Consider the following 17,227-nt stretch of genomic DNA (forward strand, 5'->3'; position numbering starts at 1 on the left):
AGCTCAGGCAGCGCAGCCCTGATGTGGGGCACGATACTGAGTGCTGCATACAGGATGGCGGTAACATTGCTGAGAAATGAGACAGCACCACGTGGTTATAACCATCATCTGTGTTTTCCCTCTGCTGCATTGTCCTCCGGTGGGATTGATAAATCAGTAATATTGGTTATATTGGCTGGGAGCTTTGTGTGGCGCTTGGCTTTATGTGGCCTGATCTTGTTCTGAAATCACCTTAGAGCTTTGCAAAACCCACACAGCTCGGCAACACGGCTCTTTCCACCCTTACCCAAACATCTAGGGCTGTAAATGCAGGGGTAATCACACCCAAAGGGAGGGGCTGGGGGGGTAGCAGTGGTTTGTGTCTGGCTCTGCGCGACTCAACAGGTCTCATCCAAATGTGTCTGCGATGCTCTTTGTGTGGTCCTTCCCCTCCAGCATGTAGTTCAAGGTTATTGAACAGGAAGGATTCAGAGATGAGATGAGGCACCAGAGCAATGAGAAAACTGGAGAAGAGAGCAGAGGAGAGAGGCTGCTGGAGGTTAATGTGGTGGCTTATCAAAGGGGTGGCAGCCCACACCAGGGCTGAAAGCACTTCAGGGAGCTCTTCAGTCTGTCAGGACAAGATAAACAAATCCAAAGGTTGAAATTCAACAGGAGAGGTGCAAAGGAAGGGAGAGCGGAGGGGACAGGCCCTGTGGTCCTCAGCATGGGTCTGAGTGCAGGCGGCATGTCTCCAGGTTGAGCCCCCTGCTTTCCCAGGAGCTTCCCCTGGCCTTCGTCTTTCTGCAGGACCATGGGGGGAAGCAGATGGGTGGGAGGATGGAGAAAATGCGAAGCTTTGCTCAATTGTGAAAGATAGCCTCACATCTTTGGGGCAGAGCATCACTTGGGAACAGCAGCCAGGATCTCGCTGCCAAACCACAGAAAGGTCAGAGGGAAAAAAAGGTCTTGCACAACTTGCAAGTGTAAACAGTTAAGTTAAATGGACTGGTCCAAACGAGGAGGCAGCAGCTCATGGGGGAAAACACTGGGTGTGAAAGAGCTTCTTGTCCCAGCAGGAAGGCAAAGGGTGCTCACAGAGGCTGGGCGCTGGGGACGCACCCTGGATAGGAGCGCAGGGTAATGGCTTGTTTTCAGTGCGGTGTACCGCTTAATGGGTGCAGGCTCCCGGAGAAGAGGTGGTTTTTACGCCTTAACTCTTTGGCAGCCAGACAAGCTCCTGCCTGGAAGGTGCTTAGACCAAAACAACTGAACGGCTCAGCTGATGTGCTGGTGGAAAGCAAGGTGGGACCCAAGGAGGAGCTCCAGCCCTTGCTCAGGGCCAGCTCGGTGGGCCAGGACGGCCGTGCACCGTCCTTCCTTCCCAGAACGTCCCAGGGCGGGAGGCGGCAGCTCACGGCGGGTCTCGCACCTCAGGAGGACAACCAGGAAAATAAGCACCCCATGCAAGGGGAGCCCCTTTTCCCTGCATAGGAGAAGGTCTTGGAGCCACAAACCAGAGGCAGGCTGCAGGCCAGGGGGAGGGCAGGGAGACCAGCAGCACCTGGGGCAGTGAAAGAGATGCAATCTCACCACCCTCCTCTTTCCCTGAGCTGAGAGGTAGGCACGGACAACAAAGGAAAGCAGATAATGAAAAGCTATCCCTGCTGACCGCTCGCTGGTGGGCGATGGCCTTGCTCAGCAAGGGGCCAGCATGAATTATGTTTTCCTGGCAGCAGTGAAGCTGTGCTTTAGAGTGGATATCCGCCGGGTAGTGTGGGACAACAGGGCTCTTGCGTGCACATCACGGAGTGGCCTGAAGCAGAGAGCAGGACTAGATCATGGCTTCTAAGCATCCCCAGGGAATCCAGCCTCGCTTTGGTGGCAGCAATGAGCCAGCATCCCTGCTGCATGCCTTCTCTTTGTGTTGGAGAAAATACACAGCAAGCCAGGAGCAAACTTCCTGAATGCTTTGGAAAATGGTTGCCTACTGCATTAATATTTGCTAGTTTATACAGCTATCCATCTCAAGCAGGGATTCAGCAACTGGTAATAGAAACACACAACTAGTATGCGGGGTAAGCAGCTAACCACAGACCTGGAGAAGACCCTGATAATCTTAATAATGTGTGCATGCATGGCTGCATGTTTGTATGCATGCTCAGATGGCATCATGAACATGAACCATGAATACGAACTGGAAGCAGACTCCATGGAGAGGTCAAAGACCTTGTGGTTCCCCAAGTGCCAAGCAGGTAACGTGCTGGCTGTGGAAGGGGACACACGCCGGTAACATATGTCTGTCACTGTGCACTTGAAGAGAGGATGGTCTGGGGTTTGAACTGAGCTTTGAGACGTGGAGGTTTCCTCAGTGCATCCCAAGGAAGCGATGGAGATGAGGAACGCAGCCCAAAACCATGTGCGTTATTGCTCCCAGCCCCCCATGGCCGCAGAGGACATCCTTACGCTCGCCATACCCACCCTGGACCCACGCCCCTGCAGAGCCTCCCGTGTTGCACGAACTGGGCAGGGAGGCCCCCACCGCACCCCCAAGATCCACGTCCACCCACAAGGACCAAGCACACCCATCTGTCTTGCTCAAACTGCTTTAATATTTGGACATGAAGACAGAGACAGAGCCAGCCAGGCTGTGCACAGATAAGGGCCCCTGAGCCACGTGTAAGGCTACAGGGCTTCCCTTCTCACTGAATGTGTGGATTTGGCCAAGATGGACAGTTCAGCTGATGACATCCTGAGCATGCCAGTGGGGTGCACGTGTGGGGTAGGGAAGAGTGGACGTGGGGCTCCCCAGGGCAGCTCAGAGGTTGTTCAGCTCCAACAAGGTCTGGTCCAGAACCTGGTGGATGCCCACGTTCTCCTCTTTGGCACTGGCCAGACTCTGTGTGAATACAAGGGACACCCAGCCACACACACAGACACAGCCCAAGTGTACCCAGGGTCAGCCAGACCCACGCACACCACACCAAGCACAGACACACGCACACACAGACAGACATTTCAGTACGCGCCAGCCTCCAGCTGAGTGGGGCATCCCTGCAGAGCAGAGTCCACTGGGCAAGCAGCCCCAGCACCGGCAGGGATGAACCTGTTCAGCCACTCCAGGACCTGCCGGGCAGCCAGGCCAGTCAGGCTGGTCACTAGGGGCAGGCAGCGTCCTTGCTCTTCAGCATTTCCATCTTCCCATGGCTCCTGTTGCCCATGGCCGGGGCCCTCTCCACGGCATGCAGGTACTTATTCCCCTCCCCAGCCAGCCACCCAGCACGTCCTGCCCTGGGGCATCACCACCGGCCCAGCTGCGGGCACATCCACAAACCCTTGCCCAGCGGAAGAGGAGAGCCAGTGCCTGCTGCCTGGCCCAGTGGTGCTCCGTGAAAGGAAGAGGAGTGAGACAGCAGCCCAGGAAGGTGGGCAGAGAGGACAGCAGAGAGAGAGGAAGGAGCAGAGCTAACGAGGCTGCAGGGACAAGCTCTGGCCAGGCAGCCTGCTGCCAAGGCAGCTTCCTCCGGTGCTCACTTCCAAATGGCATCCTCCTTCCCCTTCCCCTTTCTAAAGATGGGAATGGGACAAGAGTTCTGCCCACCCAGCCCCATCTCCCAGTGCCTCCCTGCTGGGCTCTTCCCTGTCCCCTGCCCCAGGTTTGGGGCAGCAGGTGCCTGCCGGGTCCCCCAGCTCCTATCCCAGCCCTCCCCCAAAGCAGCCTGCAGGGACCCCACTCCAAGGGGATCCCCTCCCTGCAACAGTCTGGGGTGACCGGAGTGAGGAGGAAGTAGGCTGGCTGCCAACTCCTGGGACAAGGGGAGGAAGGCAGCAATACAAACCACCGCATCCCCCCGGCAGGGCCAGGCTGGGTGCCGGGGGACAGCCATCACCGCATGGGCATCCAAGGACATCACCACAAAAACCTTCATTCCTCTCCCCAAAAACTAAACGATCAGCTCCAGAGGGTCTCCCTGTCAACCCCCAGGCAGGGGCCCGGTTACCCCCGCGGGGATAAGCCAAGGCTCCACACCCCGCCCTAGCTCCCCCGGTGGGGAGCAGGCAGGGGCTCCCAGCCCTGAGCCAGCCTGGCCGAAATGGGGCCAGTGGCTGGCTGCGCTGGGGCCGGGAGCTCTGGGCAGCTCCAGTTGTTAAGTTCGGGTAAGGATGACCCGCAGCTTCCCAAGTTAGTGAGAACGCGGTTTTTCTCGGCCTCACTGCCCGGGAGCGCTCTAGAGAAAACGGAGACATCAGCGCAGCAGAGGGAAGAGAGAGAGAGAAAGGCAAGTTAGTGGAAAGAGAGTGTTCCCCAAAGCCCTCACTGGAAATCCTGCAGCTACCCAGCAGCAGCGGGGATGAGCTGGGCTGGCAGTGGGAGGAGGCAGCCAGTCCTGGGGGCAGGGACAGGGCTGTGGGTCCATCAGTTTGAGAACTGACATGTAGGGCAGGGAGTAGGATGCTGAGGAAGGAGGAGGATCCGCGGGACCCGTTTAGGGATCACTGCTGAAGGGTAGGGTCAGCCCCTTCACCATCAAGGAAAGGTGAGCAGAGAGAGATGCCAGGGTTGCTGCGACCGCTTGCTTGCAGGCAACAGCTGGGAGCAGGGAGCAGGGGAATGGACAGGACCAGGTCTAACCCTGCTATTTGCAGGCCCAAAGAGTCATGGAGAAGATGGCACAAGATGAGGAAAGCTGTGTACGGAGCTGGGGGGTGGTGGGGGTCGTCCCCCAGGCCGAAGGCACAAAGGGCCCTGTCCTGCTCAGCCTGGCAGCGCAGGAGCAGCTTGGGGCTCGGAGCTTTCACGGCTTGTCCCGAAGTCCCGCGGCTGCGAGCTGCCTGCAACCACCTCCTACCACCCCGCCGCTGCCAGCACCCATGTGAGAACAGGCAGATGAGGGACAGAGCACCATGAAGAAAACAAAGGGAGAAAACCCAAGGAAAGAAAATGCTTTATTGGAATGACCAACTCAGTAACCCAGAGGGACAGAACATAAAAGAAAAAGTCATGAAATGCAAACTGAAGAGCGATGTGCAAAGGACAGTAGAAGGGAGGCGAGGGAGCGAGGGAGGAAGTCTGGGGGTCTGGGGGCTGCTCTGCCTGGGAAAGAAAGGGCTGCCTGCACAGCCGGACCCAACCGTCCCTCCGGCCGAGCCGAGCTTTGGCGGTGGAGGTTACGCTTCCCCCTGTGCGTGTGCTCCCCCACCCCGGGCCCCAGCAAGCAGCACCGGGGGGGAGCTGCTGGTGGGGGTGTGGGGGGGCAGGTTGCCCCCAGCCCCGGGAGCTGCGGGGTCCCCAGTCGCTTGTGCTGCTTGGGGGAGCTGAGGAGGGAGCTGCTGGAGAGAAGGGCTCCTGGGCACAGCTCTCTTCGCCCCTAGGCAATGCTGGGGCACAAGCCTGCAACCTCACGGGCAATTCTGTCTGCCCAGAGTGTGGGGGGTCCCAGGGGCTGCTCCCCTGCCCTGCCAAACACCCCTAAGCACCTACACCGTCGTCTCCCCACAACAAGGGGTATTGCGGGAACACTCCTCTGGGCCGGCTCCTGTCCCAAAGGAGCTGACGGACAGGCACAGGCTAGGACAGGCACAGGCTAGGCTGATAGGCTAGGGAGAGGACAGAGCGGGACAGGGAGGCAGCGAGTGAGGTGGGACGGCCGGGCAGGCAGGCGGCCGAGCTGGGGAAGGGGAGAGGCAGGCAGGGGAAGGTGCGGGTGCTGGGTGCCCTGGTGGGGGGCTCAGAGGGAGGTGATGTCATTAAGTGCATTGTCCAGCTCCTCGCTGATGGCTTTGTACTCTCCATCTTTCTGCGCATACACTCTCGTCTGCAAGGTGGGGGGCGGGGTGGGGGGCAGACAGTGGAGCAGGGGTGGGAGAGCGGGCGGCAGAGAGAGAGAAAGTGGCTGTGAGCGGGGGGGCCGAGTGGCGGCAGGAGCGTGCGGGCACAGGCGATGTGGATGTGTCCCGTATTTCCCACCCGAGTGGCAGAGCCTTCCAGACCCCAGCAGCTCTATTGTGCTCCCACACCAGACACCACAGCATCCCAGCCTCCCCCCTCCCAGGACCCCTTCCCACCCCCCTCACCCCTTCCCGGCCAAGCCTCTGTCCGGCCACTGCCAGGGGCGCACGTCCCCTGGCAAGTGCTCCCCTGGGAAAGAGGGACACAGGACCGGTGGGGACATTTTACCTTTCTAGACTCGTCGATGGTTTTCTCCAGCTTTCGCCACAGACCCTCTCTGCAAACTCCGCTCGGGTCCCTCAGCCTGCGGAAGCGTGGGAGAGGGAGAGGGTGAGCGGTGCGGGCACATTGACGGGACAGTGCAGAAGCTGCCTTTCCCAAATCCGCACTCAAATCTGCCCGTCTGCATCTGCTCCATACCCACCCCACGAGCCCTCCCCTGGGAAAGGCAAGGGACAAGGGCCTCGTGGACCCCGCATCCCTAAACCAGAGCAGGCCAATGCCCTCCACGGCAGCATCCCAAACCCAGGCACCTGCCACGCTGTATGGCTGCAGTTTTGGGAAGGGTGAGAGGACACGGGCATAATGGGGTCAAAACCCACACAGGACGGCAAACCCATGCCGGTGCACCGATGGCAGTGCCAGCCCCCCGGCCCCGCACCCACTTACCTCCTTTAGTTTTTCCCCTAGAAGCTTGATTTCCTCCTCACTTGTCCTCCTTGGTGGAATACTGCAGAGACAGAGATGGGCGCCTGTGAGCCTGCCATGGGACGCCTCCAGCCATTCTTCACCCCAGGTGGGAGACCCCAGCACCCCCAGACCCCCATGCACTCTTGCCCAGCCCCAGCAGCCCCGCCGGGTCCTACCTTATTGTCAGCCTGGGCCTCCAGGGACTTCAAGTTGTTGGTGACAATTTTCAGCTCTTCCTCTGAGGTCACCACATGATTACTATATCCCAAGCAGGGGCCGCCAGGAGGAAGCAGGGCGCAGGGCCGGTGGGGCAGGTGGAGAAGTGAGGGGGGAGCAGAAAGAGCAGGCGCAGGGAAGGAGGAAAGAAAGAGAGAGAACAAGTTGGAGAGAGGGAGAAAATTCAGCGCAGGTGGAGAAGGAGCAGAGCCGCTGCAAGTGGGAGCTGCTGGGACGCATCTGTTCATCTCCGTTCCTCGTGCCTCCTCACACTGCGGACACCCTGTGCATCACCGCCGGCCGGGCTCCTGCCAGCCCTGCCGAGAAGGAGAGCAGGCACAGAGGGGATGGAGGATCGCGCCCAGCCTGCACCTGCCTTCCGGAGTGTGGGAGGCAAGGGCAGGTCGGTGGTGGAGGCAGCGGTGCAGAGAGGAGAGAGGTGGCTTCGCACGGTTTGAGAGACAGCGACAGAGAGAGGGGATCTGCTGCGCGTCGCCCCGTGCCCCTGCCCCAGTACCCTCTTCCTCTGAGGCAATGAGGGATTTGAGGGTCTGGGTCCATGGTCCGCAGCTCTTCTTCCAACTGTCTCACTCGGCTAGGGTGGATGAGGGGCACCCCAGGGGGGGGGACGACAGCAGGAGAACAGGGTCCAAGTATGTGCGCTGACCAGCAGGCTGGCATCCCCTGCCCCCAGCCTGCGAGCCCAGGGACCATCCCAATGGCAGACCCTGCCGTTCCTAGGAGGGACATCCCCGTCCCCATGGCAGCCCCTTGGGGCAAGGGCTGTGTGGGACCCCTGCATGCTGCCCACTGGGAGCCCCGCTCACCCTCTCCCGCCACCTCTGCCCTCTCCTCCGAGCGCTCCAGTTCTCCCTCAAGGACGACCAGCTTGGCGGGCGACCTGTTGATGGCAGCAAGAGGCACATGTCGGCCCTGAGCTTGCCCCGGCTGGAGGCACAGCGCTGTGAGGAGGCGGCCCCGGGTGCTGCCGGAGGTTCAGGACTCCTGGGGGAAGGGGACATGTGGGTGTGGGCACGCACCTCCTCTATTTGCGGTCAGCCTCCTCCGCTATGTGCTTCGCCTCCTTCAGCTGCATTTCCTGGAGCTCCATCTTCTCCTCATCCTTCATGGCCCTGTTTTCGATGACCTTCATGCCTTCTGAGGAAAGCCCAAGCCAGAAAATATTACATTGCCGTGCTGGTTGAGGTGGCACCCGTGCACCTCCTGCCTGCTCGCTGTACCCTGCCGCGCCATCCGCCAGCCCCAGAGACATGGGACATTGTCCAGGGATGCTGGGACTCGCTGGTCACCCCATGCAGTAAAGTCACACCAGTGGTACCCCAAGGATGCTCCTGCACACAATTAAAGCAGCGGAGCTGGCCCCAGGACCATATTCCAGAGTGAGGAGATGTGGCTATGGTGCCTCTCAACCAGGCAGGTCCTGAACCCATCATTTTGGGGGAGAATGTGTGCAGCCCAGGAGGAGACAGCCACAACCTTCACAAAAGCAGCCTGACAGGCCAGCAACCTTTACAAAATACTAAAAAACATCCCATGGCAAAGCCTTTTCCCATTCAGGAGTGACGCTTACGCACAGGGGGTCACCGAACCCCCGCGAACAGGGACTCCTGGAGACTCTTCTCGTCTTGTCTTGCTCAGATGCTGTTGCTCAAACTGGTCTTTGCCAATGGAGAGGAGAGCTCATGCAACTGTTAGGAATGCCGTAACATGTCTGGGCACTCCCGTACAACCTGAGCGCCCTTGCCTGCATGGCTCCTGCCTGGGAAACCTGCTTGCCGCAAGGATGGGGCAACACACTTTGCAGGACTGTTTTTTTGAATTAGGCTGGTTCGTTCCCAAAGCTGACTTTGGTTCCCAGGCACAGATGTCCCCTTCCTGGGCTGTTGTTCAGCCCTTGAGCGTAGCAGGGTACTCTGGGGCAGAAAACAAGCTCCAAGCACCCTCTGGCTTTGGTTACAGCCTGGTATTTGTATAACAGCAGATCAAATTTTTCAGGATTTTATGGGTGCCCTGGAAATTTCAAAGCCTTTTTAAGAATGTCTGTATCTGGGGGACTTCTCTGCATTGTGGCTTTGCTCTCTCCCTTCGGGGTGAAAACCAACGCAAACTTCATACGGTCACTTCAGGGGGACCCCACTGTGAAACCAAGGGGGCTGCCTGCAATCAACGGTGACCCGATGCCACCCCTGCTGTCCCTTCCCATCACACCTCTCGCTCTCATCAGCCGCCTTCTCAGCCTCCTCCAGCTTCTGCAGGGCGGTGGCCAGGCGCTCCTGGGCTCGGTCCAGCTCCTCCTCCACCAGCTGGATACGGCGGTTCAGAGAAGCCACTTCAGCCTCAGCCTGGGGGAGCAGAAACCCCTTGGTCACCCCATGTCTCATGTATATTTTTTATATATATGTAAACCATTTTCAATGGTTACTTCCGCATTCGCTGTCCAGACCACCCCTTGGCACCGTGCAACAAGGCAGCGCCCACTGGAATGGGATGCCCAGCCACGCATCCCCTCGCCTTTCTATAGGGACAACGGGGTTTTCTCCATTCCTAGCACCCTCTTTGATGCTGGCTCCTCCTGGCCACACAACCAGAGCCCAGCACATGCAGCCCCTCCACCGCATCCTCGCACCTCCAGCTCCAGCCCTGGAGAGGAACGAGGTGTGTTTGCCGGGGTAGGGTGGCCGGAGCAGCCATGCTGTCACAGGGATGGTATTTGGGGTTTGCAGAACAGTGAGTAAAGGGGGAGGAATGCCCTGTGCAGCTTCACTCCCGAAAAGGAGATCGGAGCTGCTTGTGGATTTCCTGTTTACGGAGGCGGCGGAGCAAGTCGGGAGCCTCTCCTGCGGGAACCCCCCCGGCCCTGCGCGACGGAGCTGAGCACGAGTCCCCCCACGGATGATGTACAGTGCAGCGCCAGGGGCAATGGAGCGAGTCGCCCTCAGCAAGATGGTGCCTGGCCAAGCTGCAGCCGCCGGGGCCCGCGGGACCAGGGCCCCCTGCTTTCCCAGGCTCCCCGTGCACGGGGCCGGGAGGTGGGGCCGGCTGGGAGCAGTGGCCCTGGCCCCTCGCCAGCCCCTTGACGCCTGGCCTTGCGCTCATTCCATTTGGTAAAGACCTCCAGCCCCTCCGCAACCCCCGGGAAACGCTGCCTCAGCAGCTCCTGGCCCCACTCTCCGCCGGGGGGGCTGCGGGGAGGACAAACCCCGGGTGCAAAGGGATGGGTGGCGATGAGATCTCACCGCGGGGAGCAAGCCCCGTGCACCAAGACACAGGCAGGCATGCACCAGCCCAGGGGGTAATGTCTCCTGCTTATTCACAGGCTGGAGCAGGCCTGGCTGGCTGCAGCGCCCAGCCAGCTCGGCTCCAGCACCGGGAATACCCTGGGGGACATTGGCCAGGCAGGGGGACTGTGGGAGCAGCGAGGGGCTGTCACCCTGCGTGGCCCTGCTGAGCACTCACGGTCCTCCGTGGCGAACCGGCAGGGTGGGGACGGGCACAACCAGCACCTCTCCAAGCAGGGCAGCCCAGCAGCATGCCGGGAGGGTGGCTGGCCCCACGGCTGGCACAACAGATGCCTCTGAACTGTGAACACCCTTTTTTTCTGGGCTCACCGAGAGCTCATCCCCAGCCATACCACTCAACAGGGACCTGGGGCTGGCCCCACGGGGTGATGCTCTGCCTGCGGCATCTGCCTCACCCCAGTGGGAGCTTTTTTCCCAGGGAATCACCCCCAAAGTGGGTCAGAGCTTCCCGGATGGACACTTGGGAACATGAGCTCTCCAGCAGTGCCAAGTGACCGGGGAACCCGATCTGCGGCTGCAGGAAGGGGCCATTTCCTCCACACACCGCCCGAGTGACAACAACCCGGGTACCGCACCCAGCTCTGCCGCTCCTGATATGGTGAGGATGTTAAAGGAGTGGGCATAGGAAAAAGAAAGAAAAAAACCCCAGCCCCAACAACAATGCAAAAGCCAAACCAGGAACAAGCTGCAGCTTGGAAATGCCGTCCCGCTGCCAGAGTGGAAATTTTGGCCTGTGGCAACGCGAAGGGGTGGCTCATCCCCACGAAGCGACACGCTGGAGAGCTGAGGGCTCTGCAACTGCTGCGGCCTGGACCACAGAGCCCGCTGGAAGCCAGACAAGAGCCTGGGCGTGGGACTTTTTAGCTGTGCACACCGCCGGTCTCCGAGGGAGGGGATCCTTTCCCAGGATCTGCCCAGACCCCAAGCAGAGCCGAGGCAGAGCTCGCCGCTGCCCTGCCAGCCGGGGAAACCCAGGGGAGCCCCGCCGCACCGAGCATCCTTCGCAAGACCCATGGAGAAGGCAGCTGGAGGAGGCAGCCCGGGGGCAGGGACGCTGCCCGAAGCCCCCTGCCCCGGGGTCTCTCGCCAGCTGCCGTCGCACCCGGACGGCAGCACCCTCCGGGCCCCCCCCGGACCTGCCGGCCCCCCCCCCCCCGGGGGGAGCCGCCCGGGTTACCGGGGCGGGGGGCTGCGGGGGGGGACCGGGGCCAGCCCGCGGGGAAGGAAGGATGCCGGCGGCGGGGAGGGACGCCGGCGGGGGGGTCGGGGCCGGGCGGGCGTCCCGGGGGGGATCGCCCTGCCCCCGCCGCACCCTGCTCCCCCCCGTCCCCCGTCCCTCCGGCGGCCTTACCCGCTCCCGGGCCTGCCGCCCGGCATCGGCCTCCCGCTGCAGGTGCTCGGCGCGCTCCTCCGCCTCGTCGGCCACCTGCTGCAGGCTCTGGATCTTCTTCTTGACGGCGTCGATGGAGCTGATGCCGGCCATGGCGGGGGCTACCGGCGGGGAGGCCGCTCCGCCGAGCCCTTTATGGGATCCGCCCGGCTGGAGCAGGAAGCGCTCAGGCAGCGGCCGCTCCCGCCGCCCGCCCTGCCTCCATCCCTTCCTGCTCCTCCTCCTCCTCCTCCTGCTGCCACCCGCCGACCTGGGCCGCCGCTCCCCGGGCCGGGTGCACGGTGCCCACCCCCGGCAGGGGACAGTCCCCACATCAGGAGGGGCGCACAGTGTCCGTGTCCGTGTCCGTCCCCCCGACAGGACACAGGGTCTCCCCCTGGGCAGGACTCACGGTCCTCCCCAGGCAGGGGTCACTGTTCCTAGCCCCCCCAAGCAAGACGCGCAGTTGCTTCTGGGCAGGGCATGCTGTCCCCCACCCCGAGCAGGGGTGCACAGTCCCCATCGGCACGGCACATGGCACCCCCAGACAGGGCACACAGTGTGCCCCCAGGACATGGAGGACAGCCCCACCCTGGGCAGGGTGCATGGTGCCCCCCGGGCGGGGGTGCACAGTCTCACTGAAATCCCCAGAGCGATGGAGAGCGATGGAGAGGAGCCACAGTCCATTTCCCCCAGAAAAAAAAGGGCCCAGGGAATCTGGGAGTGCCAGAGCCTGGCCCCTGTGAGCTCCCGTGGGCGCAGGAGCAGTGTACCCAAGGGTGCTCCCCACACTCTGCCCCCCACACCCCCTGCCGCAGAGCTGAGGGGGTCATGGATTTTTGCCCTGTAGGGGCCATAGGTAAGTCAATGAGAGGCATGGGGCAGACGGGGCAGAGCCCGCTCCTGGGCACCCTCCCAGGTGCCTGGGGCTGGAGCCCCGGGGCACAGCCAGGTCCCCAGCAGCCATCCCCCTCAGCCCCTTGGCATCTGCTCCCCCAAGTGAGGACCTGGCTGGCAGCCCCACAGAGACCCGTGGGGCCCACGGAGACCGCTGCACCCCCCAGCTGCCTTGGGGGCTCTGCCCTGTGGGGAGGCCAGTCCCCAGCTCCCGGCCCTGCATCCCAGCTGGGACACACGCCCTGATCCATCAGGAGGGGCCGGCGCAGGTGGCATTCAATCCGCCCTTAAGGAGCTCTGACAGCTCCCGGGCAGCCCTGGCTGCACTTTGCGCCCGTCTCCAGGGAGGCCAATGCCCTGGCTGACCCCACTGGCTGCCTTTGGCTGTGGGGCCAGGGGGTCCTGGGGGGACCCGGCCATGCTGCCGGCAGAGCCCCCTGCAGCCCCGCGTCCTCCTGCCAAGTGGCAGCGGAAGAGGAGGCGCTGAGGGTCCCTTGGGAGCACATGGCCTCGGGCTTGGCCTCAGTCCTGGTCGGCACTGCCCCACTCCCAGCCCGACGCCTGGGTGCCAAGAGTGCTCCCAAGCCGGCGCATGGGGCCTGGAGCTGAAACCGGGGTCCCCGCCAGCAATGGGGCAGGGGCGAGCTGGCTGCAGGCAGGCGGGGGGCAGGTTGGGGGGCAGGTTGGGGTGACAGCCACCCCAGTGCCGCGGTGGCCAGACTGGGTGCCTCCTGTTCTGGCCCCACCCAGGGATGCAGTCACTTCCCAGCAGAGTCCCGTTCCCTCCCACCGGCTCGGGGAATCGCCAAATAAGAGCAAAGTCTCGGCAGGGGAGAGCAACCGGGGCGGGAACTTGGTTGAAGCTTTTCGGGATCATGGCCTGGGAGCGGCGGAGTTTCCCTAGGCCCTGCTGGGGTGGCGGGGGACAGGCCACCGGCGGGGGACGCGGGGGGCTGGAGGGGGCTGCTCTGGTGAAACTCGCTGTCCCGGCTGCACCGTGCCCAGCATCCCCTGCCTGCATCCAGCCCTGGGCGCTGAGGGCTGTCCCTTCTGGGGACAAGTGGTGGTGGGGCCACGGTGGCCTCGCAGAGCTGCTGGGAAGGGGCCGCCAGCACCGTGGAGCTGCTGATCAAGGATCAGGTGCTCCCCCGGTCTGTGCCACCATCTGACTCCCCTCCAAGGGCCCAGGGGGTCACTTTGCACCCCTCAGTGCAGTGCCGGAGGGCTTCATGCACTGCCACCCAGTGCCGGAGGCAGGGCAGTGCCAGAGCAGGGGGAGGTTTATTCTTTTAAGGCATTTGTTGACATTTTTGCCGGGAGCAGGAGCCTGCCTGGATCGCTGTGACGGGCCCTGACCTTGCCAAGGAACGCTCCGTGCTCGCAGGCACGCGCTCTCCTGGCCGCCAAGGGGGGCACGGGAGGCCCCGGGGTGGGCTCCGGGGCCTACCCTGCGCCTCCTTCTCCGGAGCTGGGAGCTGCGCTGCACCTCGCCCCGAGAGGAGGTGACACCAGCCCTGGCACTTAGCATTGTCAGCACGTTCAGGTCTCTGGCGTGGGGACCTGGTGATTCCCAGAGCCCCGCGCGCGGCGCAGCCTGTCCAGGCTTCGGCACGGACCCGGGGTGGCGGTGCTTGTGATGGGCTCCGAGCCCTGCTCGCAGCACCCACTGCAGCCAGCCGGCCCTCCCTGACGCTGCTCCTTCACCATGCCTCCCCCTCCAGCCCTTCCCTGGAGGGGCTGGTGGCTCCCGTCCACCCGTATCTGCTGGGACAGGACTCTTCCGTGCTGAAGCCTGCATATTGGCCAAGCTGCTGTGGACAGAGAGCGGGGACACGCACCCTCCCTGCCCAGGACGGCGCCTCACAGACCACTGCCAGCAGCAAACCACTCCACAACTCATGGCCAGCATCTGCCCTGTGCCACCGTTTGCCCCTTCCTCTGAGCCCCACACTGGGGACGTCCCATCCGTGCTCAGCCAGACCCCAGAGTTTGCCCTGTCCTGCACCGGCATGGATCCAGTCAGACCAGTACGGACCCCGCTACGCGTGGCAGCCACCCCATCCAGCTCAACGTGCCTGCCTCAAGCCAGGATAAACGTGCCCTTCCAGAGGACTGTCAATGTTTTAACTACTTGGTTTAGTATCTAACTAAACCGGGGCAGGTCTGTAGGGTCAGCAAACAATGCTGGGGAGCCCCCCTGCCGCTGCCCGGGGCTCCGGGCTGCCCCAGGGACTTGTGTTGCCACTGCTTGTCCTTGTCTGCTCGCCCCTGTCCTTGGCGGCCTCCTTGGAGATTTGACGCATCTCCCCCATTTAGCTCCATAAACCAGCTGGGATTGAATTTTTTGTTCTCAATCTTAAAAAGCCTGGCTGTGCCCTGCTGGCCGTGCTCCAGCCGGCTCCCCTTTAGCTTCTCCTCCAGTTTCCAGGGTTGGTTTTCATCAAAGAAGGACTGGCTATCGAAAGGAGGATTTATTTATAGGGTGTCAAATACCCTGTGTGGCACCGCAGGTCGTTATACCCCATTGCTGAGCGGCTCTGTGGCCACACACAGCTGTTCCACCCTTCATCCTGGCCGGGCACAAGCCAATTTCAACACCTTCCTAACATCTCCCCGGCGGGATCCATTTCCCTGGAGAAACATCAGTCACAGCACTAAATAAAACTCTTCCTGGCCTTGCCCTTCCTAGGGTACAGGGTGGCACGCTGGACCCCAAAATGACCAAGAGTCCAAGTCCCACACACACCCCGAGCATCCTTCCTTGCATCCAGCACTCTGGCCCCGGGCAAGAGCTTTTTCTATTTCTCTACTCTTTTTCGCTTTCCTGCCACAGTTTAGCAAGTGCCACAGAGTTTTTCCTGCAAGCATTGCAGAGGCACATGCCTGGGGACTGGCAACACAGCTCGGGACACTCATCCCCGTTAGCTTTGGGGAGCCAGGCAAGTGGCTGCCCACAAAGCTCCAGGCAGGACAGGCTGCCCGAGCAGTGCCCACCACAGCTGGCCTGGCCCCTGCACCCTGAGCAGGATCCATCCAGTCCCTGCCCTGCATCTCATCCTGGTTCAGTGTCAACGTCGCAGGAATGGGATCCTGACAGTCTTCCCCACGGACGCTTTCCATATAAGGCCCCCCTCTTCCTTCACCCCCCCGAGGTCCAGTGCCTGCGCAGGCAAGGAGTTGCTGGCGCGCCTACGTACGTCTGTAGCTTTCTTCTCCGCCTGCTCCAGCTTCTCCTGGGCCTCCTTGACGGACTCGGAGTACTTCTCCACCTCATCCTCCGTGCCCTTCAGCTTCTTCTGCAGGCCCTGCTGTTCCTCCTCCAGCTGGGGAAGGGACAGAGGGCACAGGTCAGGGGGATGGCGGTGCCCACAAGGCTAGGGGGATTGGCCATCCTCCTCCTGGGTACACCCAGGCTGTGGGCACAGCAGGAGAACACGGACACACTCCCTCTGTCAACTCTGGGGCCACACGTCCTTGGGGAGCCCTTGGTCCCCAGGGCCAGAGCAGCCCCCAGCATCCCTGAGCCCAGCGAGGGTAAGGGGACTGTGGGCTCCCTCCCTGTGTAGGGGACTGGAGAGGTCCTGACCTGGGGACACAGCGCGCCGGGAGGCACCGAGAAGGTCCCCATCTCCGTGTGGCTAGGGTGGGAGTAGGCTGTCCCCAAGGGCCTCCCTGGCAGAGGAACAGGGAGGTGGCACTGGGGTGTCCCGCCAAGATAAGGCATGTTTGAGGGGACCAACGCGAGTGGTCAGGGGTAACACGCTGGCATGCTGATCCCTGGGGAGAGGCACCCAGCGGGGTGAGGTCCCCAGGGGTGGGCACGCAGCAGGGTGAAGTCCCCACTTACAGGCACCCAGTGGGGTGAGGTCCCTGGGGGTAGGGACCCAGTGGGGTGAGGTCTCAAGGGCTGGGCATCCCTAGAGCTGGGATCCACAACCTGGACGCCCAGCGGGACAAGTTCCCCAGGGCAGGACACCCCTAGGACAGGGGTCCACAGGCTGGACACCCAGTGTGGGGAGGTCCTCAAGGCTGGGCACCCCTAGGGCAGAGGATCCCCAGGCTGGACACCCAGCGAGATGGGGTCTCCGGGGCTGGACACCCCTAGAGCAGAGGGCCTCTGGGCTGGACACCCAGCGGGACGGGGTCCCCCGGGCTCGAGACCCTTAAGGCAGGGGTCCTCGGGCAACGCCGGGGGGTCCATGGGACACCCACCTGCTTGCAGCGGTCCTCCGCCTGCTTCTTGTCAGCCTCCGCCTGCTCGGCGCGGTCAATGGCGTTCTCCTTGTCCAGTTTCAGCATCTGCATCTTCTTCTTGATGGCCTCCATGGTGGCGGTGGGGCGGCGGCGGGGCGCGGGGCGGCGGCGGCGGCGGCGAGGCGCGGAGCACCGGGGGCGGCGGGAGCACCGGGGGCGGCGGGAGCACCGGCACTGAGCCCCCCGCCCCGCCGCACCGCCTAAGAGCCGGGGAGGGGCCGCGCCGGGCGGGGGCCGCCCCGGTACCTCCCCCGCCGCCCGCCAGCACCTTTTAGGGACAGGCTCGACACCGGCCGCTGCACCCAGCGGGACGGGACGGGGCGGGGGGGCGGCACCCCCGGCGGGCACCGCCGCAGCCCCGGCGCCGGGCACCCCCGGGGGCACCGGGCGAGGGAGACCCGGGACCCTGCGCTAGGGGCAGTGCGAGAGGGGCGCTCGGGAGCGCTGCGCTGGGGGCACCCGGGGGCACCGGGTGAGGGTCACCCCGGGACGCGGCACTAGGGGTACCCCGGTGGCACTGGGTGAGGGGCACCCCGCGGCAATGCTCTAGGG

The 17,227-nt window shown here is 62.8% G+C and overlaps 1 pseudogene; it reads right to left on the reverse strand.

Annotated features, from left to right (window-relative positions):
- Window positions 1-2,797: 2,797 nt before the first annotated feature.
- Window positions 2,798-16,841, reverse strand: LOC148053022 (uncharacterized; annotated as a pseudogene).
- Window positions 16,842-17,227: the final 386 nt, after the last annotated feature.

This window comes from Nipponia nippon, unplaced genomic scaffold (assembly GCF_047370975.1).
Source record: "Nipponia nippon isolate SJK-2023a ecotype South Korea unplaced genomic scaffold, ASM4737097v1 scaffold_40, whole genome shotgun sequence".
Taxonomy (NCBI): Eukaryota; Metazoa; Chordata; class Aves; order Pelecaniformes; family Threskiornithidae; genus Nipponia; species Nipponia nippon.